General features: G+C 43.1%; 1 protein-coding gene and 1 long non-coding RNA gene across 5 annotated transcripts in view; one reads left to right on the forward strand and one right to left on the reverse strand.

Moving 5' to 3' along the window:
* Window positions 1-5,080, reverse strand: part of LOC126992759 (trithorax group protein osa-like) — a 177,929-nt gene extending 172,849 nt beyond the window's left edge. For all 3 annotated transcript variants that reach the window (XM_050851570.1, XM_050851569.1, XM_050851568.1), the window contains exon 1: window positions 4,452-5,080. The gene's annotated coding sequence lies outside the window, so the exon portion shown is untranslated. The remainder of the gene's footprint in view (window positions 1-4,451) is intronic.
* The window catches only part of LOC126992770 (uncharacterized), a 212,733-nt gene that overhangs the window by 200,136 nt on the left and 97 nt on the right, over window positions 1-12,500 (forward strand). The window lies entirely within an intron of this gene.

Below are 12,500 nucleotides of genomic sequence, written 5' to 3' on the forward strand. Positions count from 1 at the left end.
CCTCTTTCTGTTTTATCTTCCCCCTCCTCCTCCTCCTCCTCTTTTCTCTTCATTTCCTCTCTCATTCTTCCTCCTCCCTCCTCTTTCCTGTCTCCTCCTCCTCCTCCTCTTCCTCCTCTTATTCAATCTTTCCCTCCGACATACCTCTCTCTCTCTCTCTCTCTCTCTCTCTCTCTCTCTCTCTCTCTCTCTCTCTCTCTCTCTCTCTCTCTCTCTCTCTCTCTCTCTCTTCCCTTTCCCTCCTCATCCTCCTTTTCAACCGACTCCTCCTCCTCCTCCTCCTCCTCCTCCTCCTTTCTACCACTAGCCATGCCGCCTCCTCCTCCTCCTCTTCCTCCTCCTCCCTCCCACGCCCCTCCATCAACTGGCCTCCTCCTCCTCCTCCTCCCCCACTCAAAAACTCAGTCTGCCTTCCCTTCTCTCTCTCTCTCTCTCTCTCTCTCTCTCTCTCTCTCTCTCTCTCTCTCTCTCTTACATCACAGTCTTCTTCCCTTCCCTTCCCTTCCCTTCCCTTACCTTATCTTCCCTTTCCTTCCCTTCCTTTCCCTTCCCTTCCTTTCCCTTCCCTTCCCTTCCCTTCCCTTCCTTTCATCCTTTCCTTTCTTTTTTTCTCTGTTTCTTTCATCCTTATTCTTCTTCTTCCTCCTCCTCCTCCTCCTCCTTCCTATTTACCCATTTCTTTTCCCCAATTAGTTTCCCCATTACTAAATTTTCCCCTCTCTCTCTCTCTCTCTCTCTCTCTCTCTCTCTCTCTCTCTCTCTCTCTCTCTCTCTCTCTCTCTTCTTTGTTGGCGAAGAGGAATGGAAAGAGGGAAGAGAGGAGGAGGAGGAGGAGGAAGACTAACCCATACCATACATTTCACCTTCTTCCTCCTCTTTCTCCTTCTCTTCCTCCTCCTCCTCCTCCTCCTCCTCTTCCTTCCCCAACTACAGGTAAAGTTAGCCCCTCTTCCTTCCTCCTCCTCTTCCTCTTCCCATCACTAACCCCATCTCTTCCCCTTCCCTCCTTCTCTTCCTCCTCCTCCTCCTCCTCCTCCTCCTCCCCCAACTACAGGTAAAGTTAGCCCCTCTTCCTCTTCCTTGCTCCTCCTCTTCCTCTTCCCATCAATAACCCCATCTCTTCCCCTTCCTCCTCCTCCTCCTTTCCCCATCAATAACCCCATCTCTTCCCCTTCCTCCTCCTTCTCCTCCTCTCCCATCACTTCCCTTACTCAAACCATTCCTTCCCATCTCCCCTTCCTCCTCCACCCATTTCTTCACCCCATCACCACTTACTCCCATCATTCCCATCACTAACTATACCATTCCCATCACTTAATCTTCCCCTTCCTGTCTGTCCCATCCTTCACCCCTTTCACACCTAAGATAAGCCCATCACCAATTTCTACACTCCCATCACCTTCCCATCAGTTAATCTACCCATCACTGCGTTTTCCCATCTTCCCCTTCCTTCCTTAACCTTCCCATCCAGTACCCATTCCTTTAGACTCCGTTCCCATCACTTTGGAATATATTTCCCATCATTTTATTTTTCCCATCACCTTTAGTTTCCCATCCCTTTCTTCCCCTTCCCATCCCTTCCTTCCCTTTCCCATCCCTTCCTACCCCTTCCCATCACAACATATATAATTAATTTCTTCCCCTTCCTACCTGACCTTAACTTAACCTTCCCATCACTTATCTTCCCATCCAGTACCCATTCCCTTAGCCTCTTCGTTCCCATCACTTTGGTATATATTTCCCATCATTTTATTGTTTCCCATCCCTTCCTTTCCCTTCCCATCACTATATAATTCATTTCTTCCCCTTCCTACCCCATCCCATCACCTTCCCATCCCTTCCTATTCTTCCCCTTCCCTTACCCTATCACTGACCCATCAATTGATCTCTCCCATCACCCCTATATATCCCATCCTTCCCTTCTTACCCCAACCCCCTTCCAACATCCATTTCCTCACTCCCATGTCCTTTACCCCCATCAACTTCCCATCACTGCCCCATCACTTAAGTTTTCCCATCACCCCATACATCCCATCTTTCCTTTCTCACCCCCCCCCCCCTTTCAACCCCCATTTCCTCACTCCCATTCCTCAACTTCCCATCATCTAAGTTTTCCCATCATTTTATCCTTCCCTTCCTACCCCCACCCCCATATACCCTCCCATCCCTCCACCTCCCTCCCCTTCCACCCCCATTCCCCACCCCATCACTTCCCATCACCCCTTTCTGATGGGGGTGATGGGACAGTGATGGGGCTTTCATTCATTGGAGAAAATACGTATTGATTCTCTCTCTCTCTCTTTCTCTCTCTCTCTCTCTCTCCAGTGTCCAGCAGAGAGAGAGAGAGGAAGGGAATTCTCTGTTTGGGCGGCCGGCGTGGTGGTGGTTGGGGGGCGTGTCCCCCTAGTTATGGGAGGAGGAGGAGGAGGAGGAGGAAGAAGAGGAGGAGGAGGAGGAGAGAATGAGGGGATTGGGTAGTCGGTCTTTTTCCCCTCTTCCTCCTCCTCCTCCTCCTCCTCCTCCTCCTCCTCCTCCCCCTCCTCCTCCTCTTCTTCTTCCTCCTCCTTCTTCCTTCCTAACTTTTTTTTTTCTCTTCTCTCTTTCTCTTCCTAATTCTTTTTTTCTTCCTCTATCTTCCATCTCCTCCTCCTCCTCCTCTTCCTTTCCTTATCTCTTTCTCTTCCTTTCTTTATCTTCTTCCTCCTTCTCTTCCTACTTTCTTCATTCCTTCTCTTCTTCTTTCTTCCTCCTCCTCCTCCTCTTCCTTTTTCTTCTCTCCTATCTTCCTTCTTTATCTGTTTTCTCCTCCTCCTCCTCCTCTTCCTCTACCTCCTCTTTACATCCAGTTTCCCTCTTCCTCCTCTTCTTCCTCCTCCTCCTCCTCCTCCTCCTCCTCCTCTTAGCAAACATTAAGCTTTCCCCTCTCTTCCTTTCCCTCTTCTTCCTCTTCTTCTTCTTCTTCCTCCCCTACCTCGCACTTACCTCTCTCCTCCTCCTCCCTTCATTCCATAATCCTCCCCTCTTCTCTTCCTTACCTTGCTTCCTTTCTTCTTCCCCTCTTCCTCCTCCCCTTCTTCATCAACTAAGAGAAGGGGAGGTGGGGATGAGAGGGAAATTGGGGGACATGCAAGTTAGGGGGAAGGAGATGGGGAAGGAATGGGGAAAATATATGTTGGTGGGGAAGAGAAATGGGGAAGGATGGGGAGGTTAAGTGTGAAAATGGGAAATGGGGAATGATGGGAATAGATTGGGGAATAGGGAAGGAAGGGGAATAGAAATGGGTGAAAGAATTGAGAAGGTAAAATAACGAAGAATGGGGAAATTGGGGAATGGAAGGAAATGGGGTTAAAATAGGAAAATGGGGAAGAATGGGAATTAAGAATAGTTGTAATGAAGAAAGGAAAGAACAAGGAATGGGGAATTGGGAAATGGGGATGTTGGGGAATGGCAAGGAAATGGGATATTGGGGAATGGCAAGGAATGGGAAATGGAGAGGAAGAATGGGTTTTGAATGGGGATAAATTTGGAAAAGGCAAGAAAGTAAGATCTGGGGAAGGTTGGGGAATTGGGAAATGGGAATGTTGGGGAATGGCAAGGAAATGGGATATTGGGGAATGAAAAGGGTGGGGAAATGGAGGGGAAGAATGGGTTTTGAATGGGGATAAATTTGGAATAAGCAAGAAAATAAGATCTGGGGAAGGTTGGGGAATGGAAATAAATTGGGAATGAGAAGAAAATGGGGAATGAGATGGAATGGGGAAGGAAGGGAAATAGGTGATAGGGAATGGTTGGGAAGAAATGGGAAAGAACAAGGCGGGAAAACAAAGACTGGGGAAGGTTGGGGAATGGAAGGAAATTGGGAAGAGAAGGAATGAGGGAAAATAGGGAATAAGAATTAGTATAAATAGGGAATGGGAATGGGGAGGGTTGGGGAATGGAAGGAAATTGGGAAGAGAAGGGGGATGGGAAAGAGAGAAATGGGGAGTGGAAATGGGGATTAAGAATCAGTATAAATAGGAAAATATCAGAACAAAGAATTGGGGAAGTTGGGGAATTGGGAAATGGGAAAGTGAGGTGAAATGGGGAATGAGAGGGGAAGAACATGATTAAGAATGGTTAAGAACGACGAATTGGGATGTTGGGGAATGGCAAGAGATGGGGAATGGAAAGGAAATTGGGGAATGAGTGGAATGGGAAAGGAAGGGGAGATGGAGAAGGGAAGGGAATGGGAAGCGAGGGGAAATGGGGAATGGAAGGGGAAGAACATGATTAAGATTGGGAAAATACGACGAATTGGGATGTTGGGGAATGCAAAGGGAATGGGGAAGCAAGGGGAAATGGGGAAGGGGAGGGAGACCAGATCGCGGATAGCCACCACGCTGCCCTCCCCGACACACACACGCACACAACACACGCACACGCACACAGAAAAAACGTACACGGGCACCTACACTCTGCTATGTACGTGTCGAGTGGTCCCCTCTTTGTTATCCTCTTCCTTTCCCTCTTCTCATCTTGTCCTCTTTACCTTTTCCTCTTCCTCTTTAAGTGTCGGGAGAGGTCATCTTGGTAGCGGGGTCCCTCTCACGCACTCAAAACACCCAAGACGTTTTGCTCTCCCAGGGGCAACACAGTGCTATCCAACCCCTTGTCTAGCCCTGGGGAGGAGCCTAAGGGTGGGAGGTCATGATCACGTGGTCAGGTCAGGGAGCATGTCACGCATTTCCGAACTGTGACCTAAAATGACAGCACTGCACGAGGGGGGGCTGGATGTAAACAGGGCGATGGTGCCACGGGTAACTTCTCTTATTTCTTGTGTTTTCAGGGGGTTTTGACACACACACACGCGATCTGAAGGGGTATCCCGCGGCTCACAGCATCTAGCACCCTTGGGGGAGGCGTGGAGGGGCGTGCGTGGCGTGTAGTGGGCGTGGGGCGGCGTAAAAGCGAGGATGGTATAGCCTCCCTTTCAACCCCGCCGCTGGCCGCTCAGAATGGAAGGTCCGTTCACACACAGAGGTTGCAGAAGACTGGAGTTCGGAGTTTGTTTTCGCTCTCTCACTCGGGCCGCGGAGGAGGAGGAGGAGGAGGAGGAGGCTGCTCTGTGTGTGTGTGTGTGTGTGTGCGTGTGTGTGTGTGTGTGTATGTGTGTGTGTGTGTGGAAAGGCCAAAATCCATATCTCGGTTTTTATATTCGTGGGGCGTTTGCGGTTTTTCCAAGTAGCGGTTTTTGGGGTATTAAGGTTCCTTAGGGGGGGCTGCTGTTATCTGGACCTGTCGCTTTTGTCTTGCAAGTACAGAGAACCTAAAGTGAAAATATCCGCCTTGTCAAACTCGGCAACACTCGGTAGCCAGCCAGACGGAAAGGGTTCGCGGGGGGCAATATTTCGCGTTTGGGAGTTGCGTGCGTTCGCCATAGTTGAGTTGCGTGTGGTTATGCGTGGTTTTATTTAGCGAGGTCTGTGCGTGAGTTTGGATTGCGTGCGTTGCGTGCGAAGTTAGTGCTCGCGAATTTGCGTGTGCGTGCAGTTCGGTGTAATCAGCTGGGGTAGAGGAGAGGAGGAGGAGGAGGAGGAGGGCTGCACACACACACACACACACACACACACACATGCCACCCACCACCACTACTACCACCACTACCATCACCACCACACACACACACACACACACACATACACACACACACACCTCTTCTTCCTCCTCCTCCTACACCTCCTCCTCCTCCTCCTCCTCCTCCTCCTCCGTTTGGCGCCAACACCGTCCCGCGAAAGTTTGACTCCTCGTGAACGTGAAATATACGTGAACTGGCGCAACAAACAAACGAACGAACGGAATGGTGATGATGATGGTAGTGGTGATGAAGGTGGTGATGATGATGATGATAGTTAAAAAAAACTTGTTTATTATTTTTTTTTGTATAGGAAGAGAGACGTGTGTGTGTGTGTGTGTGTGTGTGTGTGTGTGTGTGTGTGTGTGTGAGAGAGAGAAAGAGAGAGAGAGAGAGAGAGGTGGAAGCAGGCCTACACACACACACACACACACACACACACACACACACACACACACACTAACCAAAAAAAAAAAAAAACGGGGAAATAAAAAGTCTAATTAAAATTCTTTCACCTTTCAAAACTGGTACAAAAAAATTCATACTTTCCCGCCAAAAATAATAATAATAATAATAATAATAATAATAATAATAATAATAATAATAATAATGGGAGAGGTCAAGTATGTATGTGCGTGTGTGTGTGTGTGTGTGTGAGAGAGAGAGAGAGAGAGGTGAAACCGAAGTCAAGAGGAAGGGAAACGGACAAGGCTCAGAAGCTTCTATAGGCAAAGTGTGTTCGCCTTTCCTCCCGGCCTTGGCTTCCTCCTCCTCCTCCTCCTCCTTCTCCTCTTCCTCTTCTTCCTCCTCCTCCTGCTCCTCCCACGCCCCGCTCCGCCCCGCCCTGCCCCGCCCCGTCTCTGCCAGCTTGCCCCGTCACACACACACACACACTATCTATCTATCTATCTATCTATCCACACACACACACACACACACACACAAACGCACGCACACACGCACGCACGCAATAGTTTGTTAAGCCATTACGTTGTACAAATTAGGTCGCTCTATCAAATTACGGAGACCAGGAGAGTTTTTTTTATTATTATTGTGTGTGTGTGTGTGTGTATTATTATTTTCTCTCTCTCTCTCTCTCTCTCTCTCTCTCTCTCTCTCTCTCTCTCTCTCTCTCTCTCTCTCTCTCTCTCTCTCTCTCTCGTTTTCTTCATCTTTTTCCTTCTTACTTCCTCCTCCTCCTCCTCCTCCTCCTCCTCCTCTTCTTCCTCACTCACTTATTTTCTTATTTTTCTTCCTGTCCTTTCTCTCTCTCTCTCTCTCTCTCTCTCTCTCTCTCTCTCTCTCTCTCTCTCTCTCTCTCTCTCTCTCTCTCTCTCTCTCTCTCTCTCTCTCTCATCATTATCCTTATTATCATCACCTCCTCCTCCTCCTCCTCCTCCTCCTCCTCCTCCTCCTCCTCCTCCTTCTTTCTTTCTGTATTTTCCTTTCTATGTAATTTCGATGTAATTAGTAATCAATAAGGTATGTGTGTGTGTGTGTGTGTGTGTGTGTGTGTGTGTGTGTGGGAAGATAGATATGCTTGTGTGTGTACGTGTGTGTGTGTGTGTGTGTGTGTGTGTGTGTGTGTGTGTGTGTGTGTGTGTGTGTGTGTAGGAAGATAGATATGCTTGTGTGTGTGTGTGTGTGTGTGTATGTATGTTTGTCTCCCTCTGTGTGTGTGTGTGTGTGTGTGTGTGTGTGTGTGTGTGTGTGTGTTCATCAGCGCACACAATAATTAGGTGGCAAAGCGGTCACACACACACACACACACACACACACACACACAAACACACACACACACAAACACACACACACAAGGTTAGTTTTTTGTATATGTTTTATTTTTTATTTTTATCTGTAGTCTTCCTCCTCCTCCTCCTCCTCCTCCTCTTCTTCTTCTTCTTCCTCCTCTCAAGCTACCTCGTCTACTTTTTTCTTCCTCTTTCTTTTATCTTGTTTTTTTGTTTTTTGTTTTTTTGTTTTGTTTTTTTTCCCTTCCTTTTTTTCTCCCTTTCCTTCTTCCCTTTTTCTTTTTCTCTTTCATTTCCTCCTCCTCCTCCTCCTCCTCTTTCTCTTCTTCTTCTCTTCTTCTCTTCTTCTTCTCTTCCATTCTCTTTCTCTTCTTTTTCTTTCTCTTCCCTTCTTCGTATTTAAAGAAACTCAAGTTGTTGTTATTTTCTTCCTTCCTTCCTTCCTTCCTTCCTTCTATTCCTCCTTCCTTCTATTCTTCCTTCCTTCCTTCCTTTCCTTCCTTCTATTCCTCCTTCTATTCCTCCTTCCTTCCTTCCTTCCTTCCTTTCCTTCCTTCTATTCTTCCTTCCTTCCTTCCTTTCCTTACTTCTATTCCTCCTTCCTTCCTTCCTTTCCTTCCCTATTTCTCACATTCTCATATTTTTCTTTATTTTTTTTATTTTATTCAATTTATTTCTCCTTTTATTTCGTCCTGCCATTCTCTCTCTCTCTCTCTCTCTCTCTCTCTCTCTCTCTCTCTCTCTCTCTCTCTCTCTCTCCTTCTCTTCTTTATTGTTTTTTTTTCTTTTTCTTTTGTTTTTATTTCCGTTTTTTTCTTTTTCCTCTATTTTATTTTCTTGTTTTCTTTCTTGTTTCTTCTCTCCTTTCTCCTCCTTTCTTCTTGTCTTCCTTCTTCTCCTCCTCCTCTTCTTCTTTATCAATGTGTTATCTCTCTCTCTCTCTCTCTCTCTCTCTCTCTCTCTCTCTCTCTCTCTCTCTCTCTCTCTCTCTCTCTCTCTCTCTCCTTTTCTTATTCCCTTCTTCCTCCTCCTCCTCCTCTTCCTATCCTCTTCCTTCCTTCCTTCCTTCCTTCCTCCCTAAACAACTACACGCACCTCCTCCTCCTCCTCCTCCTCCTCCTCCTCCTCCTCTTCCCCTTCCTTATAACCATCATATATTTAAACCATCACCTCTCCTTCCTCCTCCTCTTCCTCCTCCTCCTCCTCTTCTTCCTCCTCCTTCTGTACCGTCTCCCGCCCCCAACGCAAGTAACATGACGGAGAAAATGTGTGTGTGTGTGTGTGTGTGTGTGTGTGTGTGTGTGTGTAGTAGTTGTAGTAGTAGTAGTAGTAGTAGTAGTAGTGATGATTGTGGTCTTATTAGTGTGTGTGTGTGTGTGTGTGTGTGTGTGTGTGTACGTACCGTGTCAAGCGAACATTTCTCACCGCTGTTATGTGCGTTCCGTTTTCTTCGTGTGCGTGTGTGTGCGTGTGTGCGTGTGCGTGTTTTAGAGTACCATGACTGTGTGTGTGTGTGTGTGTGTGTGTGCGGTCCTTCCACGCACTATCTATAGACGTGACGATACACACACACACACACACACACACACACACACACACCTTCCTTACACACCTTTCGTCCTCCTCCTCCTCCTCCTCCTCCTCCTTCTCCTCACTTTTCCTCCCCAAACACACAAACTTCCCCTCCTCCTCCTCCTCCTCCTCCTCTTCACACAATCCTCAATTTCGCTGCGTCCTCCCCAACAATCCTCCTCCTCCTCCTCCTCTTCCTCTTCCTCCTCCTCCTCTTCCTTCACCACCACACGCACCTTATCTCTTCCTCCTCCTCCTCCTCCTCCTCCTCCTCCTCGAACAATTTCACTCCCATCACAAAATGCACCTCTTCCTCCTCCTCCTCCTCTCCTCCTCCTCCTCCTCCTCCTCTGTACCGCGCACCGTTCATAATTACCTGCCGTTGTACCTGGCTCCAAAACCCTTAATGGAATACTCTCTCTCTCTCTCTCTCTCTCTCTCTCTCTCTCTCTCTCTCTCTCTCTCTCTCTCTCTCTCTGTGTGTGTGTGTGTGTGTGTTCCCTTCATCTCTCCTCCTCTCTTCCTCTACCTCTCTCTCTCTCTCTGTCTCTCTTTACCCTTCCTCCTCCTCCTCCTCCTCCTCCTCCTCCTCTTGCTTCCAACCCCCAGGCCGTCTGTGTGTGTGTGTGTGTGTGTGTGTGTGTGTGTGTGTGTGTGTGTGTGTGTGTGTGTGTTTTGTTCATCCTCTCTCTCTTTTTCGTCTCTCTCTCTCTCTCTCTCTCTCTCTCTCTCTCTCTCTCTCTCTCTCTCTCTCTCTCTCTCTCTCTCTCTCTCTCTCTCTCTCTCTCTCTCTCTCTCTCTCTCAGTTTTTTTGTCTTTTTAAAAACAACAAAAATTGGACACAGGATTTTTTTTCTTTTTTTACAAACCTCGAAAAATTGGACATTGATACATTTTTTTTCTCTTGAGTTCATGGCAAAAAAAAAAAAGTCATTGCAGTGTTTAAATTTTTTTGTTGTTTTATTCTCATGATTTCTTTTTTTTTATTATTATTATTTCATGTGATTTTAAAGAAGTTTGCGTAATTTTTCATCTAATTACCTTTTATACCTTAAATAAAAATAGATTTCAACCTATTATGTGACAGAAAACCTTTGAAAAAACATATATTTCTAAAATTTAACAAGTTTTTTCGTTTTATTTAATCTGTTCAAAAATCTATTAAGTATTTCTCAGTCTACTTAATCTACTAATAAATCTAACAAGTATTTCTCAGTTTACTTAATCTATTCAAAAATCTAACAAGTTTTTCTCATTCTACTTAATCTACTAATAAATCTCACAAGTATTTCTCAGTTTACTTAATCTATTAATAAATCTAATAAGTTTTTCTCATTCTACTTAATCTATTCCAAAATCTTACAAGTTTTTCTCATTCTACTTAATCTATTCAAAAATCTTACAAGTTTTTCTCATTCTACTTAATCTATTCAAAAATCTAACAAGTATTTCTCATTCTACTTAATCTATTCAAAAATCTTACAAGTTTTTATCATTCTACTTAATCTATTCAAAAATCTAACAAGTATTTCTCTTTCAATTTAATCTATTCAAAAATCTAACAAATATTTCTCATTCTATTTAATCTATTCTAAATCCAAACGACTTCAACAGGTTTCAAATTCAGTGGGGAAAAAAAAAACTAAGATAAAGACTAGTTAAACATGTGTGTGTGTGTGTGTGTGTGTGTGTGTGTGTGTGTGTGGGTGGGTGTGGGTGTGGGTGGGTGTGGGTGGGTGTAATCTACAGGTAATAGCCGTAATAGCCCGCATACAGGTGTTCAGTAATAGGATTCAGGAGTGTCTATTGAGGCTGGTTATATAATGTGTGGAATCGGAATGTATGAAAAAGATTAACATATATTTTGCCTTAGGAGTTTATGAGCGATGGAAAAATTGTATTGATAGGCAAGTAATGTGTTTTAAATTGCTGTTATCTTGTTTATTTTTTAGGTGTAGAATCAGAATTTATTAAAAAAGATTTACATGTATTTTGCCTTGAGAGTTTATGAGCGATGGAAAAATTGTATTGATAGGCAAGTAATGTGTTTTAAATTGCTGTTATCTTGTTTATTTTTTAGGTGTAGAATCTGAATGTATGAAAAAAGATTAACATATATTTTGCCTTAGGAGTTTATGAGCGATGGAAAAATTGTATTGATAGGCAAGTTATGTGTTTTAAATTGCTGTTATCTTGTTTATTTTTTAGGTGTAGAATCAGAATGTATTAAAAAAGATTAACATGTATTTTGCCTTAGGAGTTTATGAGCGATGGAAAAATTGTATTGATAGGCAAGTAATGTGTTTTAAATTGCTGTTATCTTGTTTATTTTTTAGGTGTAGAATCTGAATGTATGAAAAAGATTAACATATATTTTGCCTTAGGAGTTTATGAGCGATGGAAAAATTGTATTGATAGGCAAGTTATGTGCTTTAAATTGCTATTATCTTATCTGTATCTTTTAGGTATGGAATCAGAATCTATAGAGTAAAATTAATTTCCTTTCTTATTTTCTTTATTTTTGTTCTGTTGCTTATTCTTCTTGTGATCTTTATTTTTTCTTTTGTTTATCTTTTAGCTTCTTCTTCTTTATTTTTTTATTTCATCTTTTCTTTCTCCTTCGTTTTCTTTTTCTTTTTCTTTCTTTTTCTTCTTCATTTTCTTTATTTTTCTCTATTTTCTTTCGTTTCCTTTTTCTTTTTTCTTTTTCTTCATTTTCTTTCATTTTTTCTTTCTCCTTCGTTTTCGTTTCCTTTTTCTTTATTTATTTCTCCTTTTTCTTCTTCATCATCTGTATTTTCATCTTCTTCTTCTTCTTTTCTTCTTCTTCTTCTTCTTCTTCTTCTTCTTATTATTATTATTATTATTATTATTATTATTATTATTATTATTATTATTATTATCATCATCATCATCATCATCATCATCATCATCATCTATCTCTAATCTGTCTAATATCTCATCCTCTTTATTTTAATTTCTTATCTATCATTTTTTATCTAACTTTTTATCATTATCTTATTGTCTCATTATCATCATTTCGTCTCCCAATTATATCTCCTCTACTATTTCTTATCGCTATCTTATCTTATCATAACTATTTCTCTATCTCTCTTTTCTTGAATAGGAAATAGTTAACTTTATTCTTCCATGTCCAATTGTAACCATTTCTTCGTATATTTGTACTTTTTTTATACTTTTCCCAATTTATATCTCCTCGTTAAATATCCCTTATCGCTATCTTATCATAACTATTTTTCTCTATCTCTCAATTGTTACTATTTCTTCGTATATTTGTACTTTTTTTTTATACTTTTTCCAATTTATATCTCCTCGTTAAATATCCCTTATCGCTATCTTATCATAACTATTTTTCTCTATCTCTCTTTTTGAATTGGAAATACTTAACTTTCATCTTCCATGTCCAATCAAAAGGAGAAGAGGAAGAAGAAGAAAAGGAAGAAAAAGAAGAAGAAAAAAAAGAAGAAGAAGAGGAAAAAGAAGAAAAAGAAGAAATATTTACACATTTTAATACTTTTTCCTAACTTTTTCTTTTTTAACCACCA

This window comes from Eriocheir sinensis, unplaced genomic scaffold (genome assembly GCF_024679095.1).
Source record: "Eriocheir sinensis breed Jianghai 21 unplaced genomic scaffold, ASM2467909v1 Scaffold50, whole genome shotgun sequence".
Classification (NCBI taxonomy): Eukaryota; Metazoa; Arthropoda; class Malacostraca; order Decapoda; family Varunidae; genus Eriocheir; species Eriocheir sinensis.